Genomic DNA, 12,381 nt, shown 5'->3' with positions numbered 1-12,381 from the left:
TGAACTGGCATTTAAATTACATACAACATCAGCCAATTTCACTGAACAAAACCAAAAACCTATGCTTCCAGTGACAGTTCAGAGGATATGGACAAGCAACTGGACGGTTAGAATGAACTGCCCTCACGGACAACGGGAATCCATCAAAATAAAGATATAGCAAAGGTTACGTAATTGTATCTCAACCCTACACCTGCAGGAAAACTGAGAACATTGAGGACATCCTTCACTTTGTCAAGCCTCTATTTTTCACAAGCCTTAAAATACATTAAAAAATTAAAAAGTAGATAAAGTCTTCCAAAAATTAAGCTGCTCACGTGAAAGACAATCATTAAAGAATAAGATCCTAAGGATGGCCATTAAAACGTGAACTGGCAAGAAAAAGTGTAACCTGAAAGCAAGGACTGTACAGACTTTCATAAAGCTTTAAAAGAGAAGGGCAAGGAAAAAAAAGTACACATATATGTGTGTACACATACAAACATTCCCCTTACATTAAAACTGTGACAACTTTATAAAAGCTACAGAGTTTGGAAGGAACACTGACAATAGTAATTCACTAAGCCTTTTTTTCCCTTGCACAGAATGAATGAATGGCAAAGTATTCTAAATTTGTCAGTTTGTGACATCCACTGACCCAGAATTCAGAGACACTACCTCATAGCTGGTGGATCAGTAGCAGCTATTCTGACAAAGATTCTCTGTCAAGGATGACAGTCCTGGCAGGCTATACCTTGGTGGTAGGTCAGTAGGGATACAGACTTGGCAGACGGCATTCTGCACCTTGCCAGCCCACACTGGTCAAGCGCACCGAAGTCCTAGCCAAACTCTTCTACGTGGTCACAGGAACAGAGCTAAAAGTGTTTCCAGAAAGCAATGTAGCAACCTACATCAAGACTAATGATATCTGCAAAAATATTACATTACTGTTCTGCTTGTTTTCAATGAGTTGTTTATCAGTGTTAGCCATGAAACACCTCAGCTCGCACAAGAATAAATACCTTTGAATTCTGAGTATGAGCTGCTCTCCTGTTTTCGGTGAGCTGAACTTGCTGCCACAAAAGATTATATAAAGGTCTTTTAAAAACAAACATTAACATATTAAAATATTTTGATGAAGCTATCACGGACATGAAGAGAAACCTGCTTTTTAATCAACATGAAACTTTAAACTGGTGGGGAAAGAAGAAATGGGGACTTACATAAAATTGCCATAGAAGCAGCATTTCTGCAGGTATGTAATTCAGCCAAGAGCAACAAAACAAAAGACTTCTTAGATTTTCCTTCAGACAACTGTGAAGAAAATACAGAGAACATCTTCTTGCAATTAAAAAAGTCCTCTGGAATATTTAAGATTACAACATAATTTACAAAGACTATTCAGACAAGTGTGGAAACGTATACTACATTTAATGAAGCATCTGTATTCTATCGTGAGATGGAATTTCCTCAGACACAGGTAATACTCTACTATGAGAGCTTTAAAGGAGAACTTAAAAGGGAGATCATCCAGTCAAGTTGCGAGTTTAAGAATCTGACTTCAGAACAAGAATGGAGAAGTATGGGGTCCACAGTAACAGCTCCATCAGGTCTGATCATGTATTAAAATTCCAAAGATCGATCAAACAAAAAAATCTAGCATAGCTGCACGGAGCATCATAGCATCACCCCCCTTTGTTGCCATCAAGAGAAAGAAAAGCACAGGAAGCATTTCTTTTTCCTTTTCCATCTCTCATCTCCATCCTGATTGTTTATCTTGAGCATCTCCTGGGCTTTTACTAAGAAGAAAGTTTTCTTTTCAGAAAAAAAAGATAATTCCTCCCTCACTAAAGTGTATTTTCTCCATACTTGAACGGAGAAGTGTTTCACAAAGGCAGGTGCCCCAATAAACAGAAACAATATTTTTTTCAAAAGTAAATGCCATAGAACACTTAACAGCAATTTCCTGGCCAAGTGAACACAATTTTACTATCAGAGGTAAGAGTCAATCACTATCAAACAGTAAGGATTAAGACAATAAATCCAGCAGCACCCAACACAGACGGTACGCTCTCAAAAATTACAGCATGCTAATTATAAAACATCTTCAACTAAGTTATTTGCTTCTTCTATTAACTTCTGCTGCCACCAGACACCAACTTCGTAAAGTACTATGGCTTTTGAAAAGCATTTGCACATAACCGGGAAGTACATTTGTACTGTTTTTTCCCCTCTCCTTCTCTTCAGTCAAATTCTAGAGTCCTTCAGAAAGTCAGAAGGATCTTCAGGGTACATCTCAATTACAGAAAACTTTGTACAGAACAACACTTGTTTCAACTTTCAGTCTTTTAAACCCATCCTTAGAAGAAGAGCTGTCTGAAATCAATAAAGACATGAAAACCAGTAAGAGATTTTATCTATAACCAACACACTATGCAGATCTAATTTCCCATGAGAAGATAAAACTTATAAGCTAATGCAAATTTTGACAGTTATTCCTGGGAGGTTTTGTTAAAGTAGCTAGCCTAAGTTATTTGCTAAATAATGTCTCTAAAATCACAGAGATTCCACCTCAAGATTTAACAACCATTAATGAACCTTGGGAAATCAGTTCTTCCCTACCTCATTTTACAGAGAAATACATTCAGTTAATTAGATTAAAAAGCACACCAGAAACTCCACAGCTGGAACAGAACATGGATCACTTGATTTCTAGTCTTGTGCTCTAACCACAGGACTATATTCCCTCTATTAAGTTTACAAGCCACAGAAAACAAAAATTGCCATTCTAAAACCAGCTCAGTGGTCCATCTGTTCTCAAGCAGCTGTCACTACTGGATGGAGACAAGAAAGGCCAAGACGGACAAGCGTGCCCTAACACTACGTCCGCAAGAAAGCGCCTCTTTATCAGCGTCCTCGAAACATGTGGATTTATTACTCTCCCCTTTTCGTTTGTTTAGGCCACGGGCCGTGCAAGAGCAGCTGAGTTCCTCCTCGCCAAAAAAAAAAAAAAAAGGCAACAAGAAAACTCTTATTACCATTCAGGCGGCTTCTACGGTTACGTGCACAGACCTATTTTTACCAGCACGCAGCATGTTTTAACAGCACCGTCCCGCCGAGCCCGCGTTACACGGTGGCAGCGCGGCGGCGCCGCAGCCGCGGCCGCGGCCCCGGCCCCCTCCCCCGCGCCGAGCCGCGCTCCGGCCCCGCCGCCCGCGGGAGGCCTCCGCGCTGCCCCGCGCGGCCCGGCCCGGCCCGGCCGCCGCCGCCAGGCCCGAACCACCGAAACGCTGTCACCGCCGAGCCGTGACTCACCTCGCGCGGCCCGTGCCAGCCACCCGCGCGGCGGCGGGAGGGGCCTCGCCCCCTCCTCCAGGGGAGGGAAGGCAGAAAAGGGAAGAAAAGGCAAAAAAAAAAAAAAAGACCAAAAAAAAAAGTTTCCAAGAAAGGCCCCGGAACTTTCCCCTCAGGGAAAAGCCAAACCGCAGCGGCGGCAGCAGCGGCCTCGCGCCCCCTCCCCCGCCGCGCACCGGCCCCGCCGCGCAGCCTCCCGCCGCCGCCGCGCTCCCCGACCCACCCGACGCGGCACGGCGCAGCCAGGCGAGGCGAGGCGGCCTCCCCCGCCGCTGGCGGGCACCGCGCGCGGGCCGTCCGCTAGGCTCGAGGCGCCGGCCGGGCCGCAGCCGCCCGCTCTCAACAAAACTTTATTCGCAGCCCGCCGAGGGGGACAACGGCGCGGCGACGGCGGCGGCGGGGCCAGCGCGCCGGGACCCGGATGTACGCGCCAGGAGGCGGCGAGGCCGGGGCGGGAGGGGGTGGGAGCGCGCGCGCCCCCCGACGCAATGCGCATGCGCGCCGTCCCGTGCCCGCGCGGCCGGGAGGAAGCGGCCCGGGCGGGAAGAGGCGCGCTGGGCTGTGGAGAGGGGGGAGGGGACGGGATGGGGGGGGGGCCGCGCCGCCGGCCCGCCTTGGAGGAGTCCCCCCCCTTCCCCCCACCAGCCCCTGTGGCAAATCGGAGTCGGGGCGGGGCAGTGCGGCTTTTTTGACGGCGAATTAATCCACCACAAGATGGAGAAGTTAAAAAGAGCTTTGCTTTCCCTGAGGAATCCCTCCCTGCTCGTGGGGCTTCGGGGCCCTGGCGGGCGCAAGCGCTGTAATGGCGCCTGGATGGAAAAGCCCAGTAGGGCCCCAGTGTGCCCCCAGCTGGCGATTACGGGGTTGGTTCTGTGGTGGTGGTGTGTCTGTGGCGGGTGGTTTTTATCTGCCGTGCTGAGGTACAGCTAACATCCTGGGGACAACTGATTCTTATTTTCTGTTACTTGGAAAAGCTTCCAAAAAACAGTTAGGAAGGAGCAATTCTCCAGCGGGTCGTCCGCGTTACGATTTTCATACTGAGCTAATACTAGTATGGGACAAACTTGTGCTTTCCTCGCAGCCATCCTTATGCCATGGATTGGAAGTGACTGTTAGTTTCCTCCAAGCTACTGCTGGAAAGACATAAAAGCGTATGCACAGAAGTATTAGGCCAAAACCGCCTCCTGCATGCCACAACAATGCCTAATCTTGATTAAGCATGCTGCACTCATGATTGTTCATTTCATGTCTTTTCTTTTTCAATATGTAAATCAATTGATAGGAAGGTAAATTAAAGAAGATTCAGGTTTCCAGCCTTGAATATAGTTTCATGACTTGACATTAGAATGCCCTTGTTTTTGAAAGTTGCCTAAATATACAACATTTAGAACTCCATAAATTTCAGCTAAACTTGAAGAATGTGTATACTTCTGCTGAAATTAATAACTAGAGTAACTTGACCATGTAAAAGCATCTCATAATAAGGAAGAACTGAAAAAAGTCTTATTTCCCTTACAAAAGACAACATAATTTAGAATAATGAATGCTACGTCTGACTAGGCTCTGCTGTGAAGTAAACTGGATGGTGGCAAATTTAAAACTCAAAGGAAATGAATGTTCCCTTAGTTCAGAAGCCGGTGGAATTCCTCACCGCGAGGTACAGCTGAGGCCAGAACTCTGATAGCAATGAAAAAAGTTATTTTTACATGGGTAACAAGAACATCCACAATAAGGGGAAAGTATTTCACGCTTCAGCCCACAAAATAAGAGGAAACTTTCTCTACAGCCTGATCATTTCATAATCCAAAAGGTGTCTTCCTCTGAGGCGGCTGGCAGTAGCCCTTTTCAGACACACCACTGAACTAAACTGAATCCTAGTCTGATCCACTATGGAAATATCTACAGAAGAGTTTCTTCCTCTGCCAGAAATACCATGTGGGAACAGATATACTGGGCCAAATCATCGTTTCCAAAAAATACGTATCTCTATTGTAAGATAGATAACGATACCGACTTGCAGCAGTTAAAAATCGGGCATACCAATTGTGTCTGGCACACCAATTGAAACTATTAAATTTCATTTTTGGAAAAAAATTAGAAACAGGGAAATCTAATGGAAAATAATGATAAGTGTGTGTGTGTATATATACACACACACACACACACACATATATATATATATATATAATTAAGCCAAAAGAAACCATGTTTTATTTGCGTAAATTAAGGTTGAAACAACTATGAAAAACAAAACAAGAAAAAGCAACATAAAACTTGTAGAAACAGGCAAAATACCCATCGTGCCAAACTGAAGTTTTCATTTCAGATATGTTTGAACGTTGGAGAAATTTGCTTCTGGCTCAAAACTGTGTGTCCCTTGATTACTTTTATTGTAAACAGAAGTTTTCAACACCAGTGTAGTGTGATCAGATCTATACAGAGGTCAATTAGCAGCCCAGCCAGCAGTGAATCTGTACTAGGTTTATGACAATTGTGAAAGAGCAAGGCTTTGGTGTAGTTTAGTCAAAGAACGGAGCTAACACCCTTTGGGGACTCCTATGCACCTCTGCACCAGCAATTGTTTTACTTTGGCCAGGCAGTCCAAAATATGGGACAAAAAAAACCTGTTGGTATTTTTCCAAATCTTTTGTGTAGCTTAATTAATAAACCAAGTAACAAACAACAAATTGGCAGCAGGCATTTCAGGTGTTGTTCATGTGCCAACCATCATGTCTCTTACGAAACAAAATGTTCCTGTATTGAGAAGTTACAAAACAGTTGTGTGTTGTCAAATGAAGCTGCAACCCAGAGGTACTATGTGCTTCTTCCTACAGAGGTGTTAGAGATCTAATGATGAATAAAGCTAAAGGTGTTTATGCAAGTATATGGCAGAGGACAAGGGATAACAAAACTCTAATTTGTACAAAGTTCTCGATTTAAAACTACAGACAAGATAGCTATGTCTGTTTGCAACACACCAGTCCTCAAAAAGCACAATATGCAGCCTATTTTGGTGCAGGGAAATAATGAATATTATCTTCCAGATGAAAAATAGTTTTCCTCTTTTTGGCTGTTTTGTTACAAACTTATTCTTTGTCTTACGTTGAATGTCCAAAGACCAAATGTACACACCAAGACATCTCCTTCTAGTCAATGGGATAGAGTAAAGGACAGAGTAAATGGCATGTGATACCTGATGATTCAGGTCTGTACATCCTTAAGGTCACAAAAAAATTGACACCACTTACACAACTGTCTAGTTCATGCTTGTTTTCCATCACTTAAAACAGAGCTGCTCTCTAGTGCCATGCTTCAGTAGATCCACTGTAATAGCACAACAAGTTCAATAAAAAGCTTGCAACCAGTAGACTCAAGTCATCCTGAGCATAGTGAACAGAAATCAATCCTCTTTTACAAACAGGCCTAGATTTTTCAAAATGTAGGCATGCAACTGTGATTATCTAAAGAAAAATAAATAGAAAACCTTCCAGTTACCTGAATATTTTAAGTATTGTGTGTTCCGATTCTGCAGAGTCAATGCACATCTGTTTATACATTTGGTCCTGCCTTGAAAAGTCAACTAGAGCACAACTACCTATCTCGGATTCCTCTGCACACAGTGTTACGGCAGTGAAGAAAGAAAACCGTCTTCTCATAAACCTATGCTATTGCTGAAGTTTACTTTATGTTGGAGATAGCTAGAACCGTACAGTCTAACCAAAGTACAGAGCAATCAACAGAAAAATTACCACTGTTTTGGACCTTAAATGGTTGACAAGCAATATACATATCTCACATTATACTATTTTGATTTTCTCTCCAGATTTTGAATATGATCCCTGCATTTCTTAATGAGATTTTTGTTTAGCTGGAAATGAATAGTTTGAAAATTAAATAGATTGTTTGAATTATAAGGAAATAGTCTTGAAAAAAGTTGCTTTATTATGAAACTTTGGCCTTCCTGTGACTTCTAAAAAGACCGTACTGTTCACCTGAATTCCCTATCAACTTTCTAAATTGCTGGTAAGGGGAAAATTTTTTTTAAAAAATAGAATAAAAACAGTTACCATGTTTGTACCCACATTAAACACTTGCAAAGCCACTTTACAAGCATGTTTAAAAAATTCCTGTAGTGTGGGAGATGGCTTGCATATTTAAACCAAATCCAGCTTAAAAACAGAATTGGGGGAAATGGATAGGATATCTCATGAAAGTTACACTTTCACAGCTGTTAGCTGAGAAGAAATGGGGGAAGGGGGAAACGCTGAGAAAGGATTTTTTTTTTTTTTTTTGGCAGTGAGAAGAGGAACATGCCATCCCTATTTGAAAAGTTTCAGGGTGGGAAAGGCTAAGGAGGGGCTAACATACTATACATACCTTTACATGTATTTTTGAGGCAGAAAAACAATGTTACTTTTGAGTAGAGTTCAGCAAGTGGAAAAAGAGGTGGCATTCATTCTGGCCGTTTGGTCTTCTTAAATAACCCCGCAATTTACAGCATGATGAGAACAAGCACAATAGATGATAAGTGGCTGCCTCACAACAAGAAAGCAATACAAGTGTATTATGTACACCACATCACACATGTAAGACAGTTAAATCCGAATGAAAAAGATTGTTTAGTGTCTGGAGGAAATATATTAAAGTGTTTATCTACAAGGTTCCTGGTCATGTGGTTTACTACGATGATACACTCTCTGGCTCACAGCCTTTGAATTCTAGGAGAATAAATAATATACCCTATTATTTTTGTAGCCACACTTCTGGATATCTTATATTACTCACAGCTCACATAGCAGTACAGAAGAGGGGGAAGAATACTCATGTCCTGAAGCTACAGATATAAGACGTTAAAATGAAATTGCAAATCAGAGGAGGGAAAGGCAAGCCAAAGGAATACTTCCAAATAAGTTTAAAGCTGCAAACTTTTCTTAATAGGCTGCAAGAATAAATGAGGTCAAACAGGTAACTAAATACTGATATAATCTATGAAGATCTTGTAAACAAAGACATTATGTAAAGGTTTTACCAGTTCAGCTCAACCCTATCTTTTCACACTCTATAGAATAAAAAAAATTAATATATTAGAGATGGTATGTCCCATTTGACAGAATACAAAAGACGCTAATGTCTAATGCACAGACAAAAAAATCAAAATCCTAGGAAGGGAGAAGGATGCTATAGGAAAATTCCGATATATAATAAATAAGGGAATTATTTTTCTGAGAACCTGAAAACTGTTGCAAAGTCCATATCAGAGTGTAAACCCTCTTTCATTAAAACCTGTGAAAAGATTCTGATCAGAGCAATATCAGAGGAGGTATAGGAGGGATGGAGACCTTCCTGGAGGAATGGAAAAAATGTCCCAGTGGATTAATACAAAATAATACACTGTTCTCACAGAGGAAACACTAAAAAAGAAAACCAAAAATAACACAGAATTCCTTTGAATATTCCACCAACGTTGCTATTTTTCCAGAGCATCCTCCAGCTTGCAGGCACCATCGCTTCAGTAGTACAGAAACATGTAGTACTCTCACTTCCATTCTTCTAAATCAGTGATTTTCAGCTAGTCCCATAACATGACCTTACATTCTAAGAACACTTTCTGGGGAGTGACACCGAATGCTAAGCTCAGACGAAAATAGCCCCTGCCTCCTAAAAGCTGTTGGGAACAATCAGAGCAAAACCCTGTAGACAACAGGTAAGCTGCATTGTAAAAGAGATGGGATAGAAAAGGTCATACAGGAAGAGAATCAGTCTAACATCACAGTTAACATCCTCCCACTTATCGTTACCATGTGATCATTAGGAGTTTTTTCTTTTATGTGAACTCTGCTCAAAATTAGCCTTGAACAAAATTGTGTTTTATTTTCTTTTTTAAGGATTTACTCACTTCCCCACCGCTTGTTCGATATTCTACATTGTTTGCAGATCAGAGGAGGGAAAGGCAAGCCAAGAGCCTTTCCCCAAGAGCCCACAAGACTGGGAGCCTCCTGTGCACAGCCTTCAAAGTTATTGCCTGCACAGACTGTCGATCTCCCAAGGCTCTTCGTCCCCAAGCCCAAGTGCCTCCTTATGAGCATGCTCTGTTTTGAAGGTGATCGGCATTTGGGTGGGACACATTCTCTGTTTGGGACAGTAAGAAGATCTAACATGCAGCCTCACATTCAACATAATCATCTGTTGACACGGTCATGAGTTGGAATTCCATTTCTTGTAGCCATAGAGTTAGGACTAACATCCACAATAAGTACGCACTGAAAACTTGTATTTGTCACTCCATGGCCAAAACCACAGGAAAACTATTTTTAGCACAGCGGAGCTCTAAATAGTGGAAGCACTGAAAATTTAGCTCACATAATGGGCCAAATTCTTCTCCCAGTTACACCTACTCTGTGGAGAAACCTGAAAGCAATAAACAGAAATACTCTAAAATGGATATACAGAAGGGGGAAAATCAGTATTTTAATCTTATAAATGAAGCAATAAACACATCCTACAGCATTTCCTTTGGAAAGAAATGGAAGGAAAGAAAAAAGAGAAATACTAGTGATTTGTTACAGCAATTAATACAGTAAAGAAAATTCATCCCATTACATATCTCTGAACAATACTTATAGCTAAAATCTCTTTCCTTTCATTATGCAGATACTTTTGGCTTAGACCAATGGAAAGGACACTGAGTTTATCTGCTTCTTGACAGAAGACATGGCAGATGAATGTAGTGTGTGAGTAACAAATCAGATTTTAGTAGATAGCCTTATACTCACAATTATTCACAAGACAACAATCTAATAGCATTTTAGCACCTGAGGATTGCACAACATGAAACAGTTAGTGATGGCAATACATCGAGTATTAAAGCTTTCTCATATAAGAGCTGACAGGACCTGACTTTCTCCTTCTGAGTGTGTTTCTACCAAAGTCCCTAAGTTATATGATACTAGGCCTTTACAGCTTGTATGTAAACTTCATGCCACGCTTAGGGACACAAGTTTTTTTGCCACCCTAATAACCAAATAATTGAGTTAAATATATTTCCTCTATAGTATCAAGATCTGCATATACAAGCACAATGTCTACAGTAAAATGAAACTGCTTTTGGGCACAATTTTGCACATGCAGTTTTTGGACAGCATGTTGCAAGCTAATTGCTTCTGTTCACACTAAAGATATGCTTCACGGAAGTCTTTTTTTTTTTCCTCCTTTCTTTGTTTTTTGTTATGTCGCCATGGAATTGGATCATTTGCTAAAAGAGAATTCAAACCCTTGCGGGAGAAGAGAATAAGATGAGAAAATCACTAAATAATTTTTGAGTTATTTCTCATGAAAATAATCAAAAATGATATTTCTTTTCATTCACTGGGATACTGCTGATGGGCTTGCTCTCACTCTCTAAGCATTGCTCTGTTACATGGGTTTTGAAAAGAAATACAAGTGGGGAAATGAAAAAGGAGACAACATTGTCAATTTTGGTTACATTTTTGCAAATCTGAAATCAATTGGGATTGCTGTTATTGTCTAAACCGCTTTCGTATTTGACATAGTCAAGGACAAGTTAAAAGTTCCCAGACTTTTTGCTCTGTTTAGATGGGCCCCATGTGAGGCACTGTCACTAAAATAGTTCACAGCCCTAATTACAGTTCACCACATCTTGGGAATGACATTTAGGATTCTCAAGGCAATTTTAGATACTTTGGAGAACGGGCCTATTCCTTCAGCTGTCATTAAGCAGGTATTATTTTGTAACACGTTTTCTACTTTGGAATGTTATGTTGAGAGCGAGCTAAACATATGGAGTAATACACGCTCCGTGGCTTGCTTACCCAACTGAGAGAGAACTCTTAAAGCTGAAAAGTGTTGTTCTTTAATGTTCATATCAGTCTGTACTTCAGCACAAATTCCTTGTTTGTCTTTATCTATTTAGATGTGGAAGGGGTGAGTGAAAAACTCTCTCCCTAACCTGCCTTATTCCAAGTGCACCAGTGTAGTTGTACCGAATTCCTGCTGTCTGGACAGTTATTAAAAAATCCTTATCATTTCAGGACTTAATTGGAATCACAAAAGTTAACAATAGTATCTGCCATCAGTGTCACTAGCTCAGGGATTCTGTTTTCACAGGCTTATATTTAGATCTCAGCCACATTTTCCAGCTATATTAATAGCACAAACTCCCCATAAACAAAAGAAAACAAACAAAAAAACTCAGTAAAATCTGCAAACTTTTTATAAAGTGACGCCATCTCAGCAAATCGCTTTCCCTCTGCCCCGAAACGTACGTCAAAGCTTAGCAAAGTAAGCGGCAGGCATGCTATCGTAGAAAAACAATAACAAATGAACACATCTTTACCTTCCAGAAAATTACTGCAGCTCCATTTTCGGGACCCTTTATTTTTTCTCTAGTTCCCCTCCAAGTGATTTCTATTTCTCTCTCTTTTTCTCTCATACTGGCGACAGAGAGGCTAGGGGTGGAGCCCGGAGCAAAGTATCCCCCTGCCTGTTGGGAGAACCGAGGTATCAGATAACAAATACAGCAAAAAAAAAAAAGCCGAAGCAGGCGAGCTGAGAGAGATCTCTGTGTGTGTGCGCGCCGCAGAAAGAGAATTCAAATTCCCACTTTAGAAACTTTCTGGAATACTTGTGTGTCAAGTCTATTTTTGTTTCCTTCCTTCATCCTGAAATAACGCTCTTAAATCCAATGCAATGCAGCCATCTTTTATACTATGTCTTTCATACAAGCCATATAAAAAGCACTTTACCGGTATAAATCATACCTTTACCCGAACTCACCCATTCCTTTTCAGTGAATAATTTATCTAGTGTATCTCTTCTTGTTTGCAAAATGGGAACAACCACCATCACAACGTATCGACTCTTGTGTATTAGATCTCTCTGCACAAAAAGATTACAAAGATTTTTACAGTCTGAAGGCATGAAATGAATATATATGCATGTGTGTGTGTGTGTGTGTGTGTGTGTGTATAATATGTAAAAAGACAAATAAATGTATACATACATTTAATGTGCTCAGATGGTATATGTATG

At 41.0% G+C, this 12,381-nt stretch overlaps 1 protein-coding gene across 6 annotated transcripts in view; it reads right to left on the bottom strand.

Annotated features, from left to right (window-relative positions):
- The window catches only part of SMAD5 (SMAD family member 5), a 28,536-nt gene extending 16,697 nt beyond the window's left edge, over positions 1 to 11,839 (bottom strand). Inside the window, exons 1-2 of one of the 6 annotated variants that reach the window (XM_068959599.1) lie at positions 11,687 to 11,794; positions 1,203 to 1,293 (exon numbers count right to left, since the gene is read on the bottom strand). The gene's annotated coding sequence lies outside the window, so the exon portion shown is untranslated. Of the gene's footprint in view, positions 1 to 1,202; positions 1,294 to 3,017; positions 3,159 to 3,294; positions 3,504 to 3,556; positions 3,776 to 11,686 lie in introns of those variants that run through there. The other 5 variants (XM_068959598.1, XM_009670174.2, XM_068959596.1 and 2 more) reach the window with 5 other exon arrangements.
- Between the last annotated feature and the right edge of the window lie 542 nt (positions 11,840 to 12,381).

Source organism: Struthio camelus, chromosome 13 (assembly GCF_040807025.1).
Source record: "Struthio camelus isolate bStrCam1 chromosome 13, bStrCam1.hap1, whole genome shotgun sequence".
NCBI classification, from domain to species: domain Eukaryota; kingdom Metazoa; phylum Chordata; class Aves; order Struthioniformes; family Struthionidae; genus Struthio; species Struthio camelus.
The sequence above is the reverse complement of the archived record's forward strand: the minus strand, read 5'-3'. Positions and strand labels throughout refer to the sequence as shown.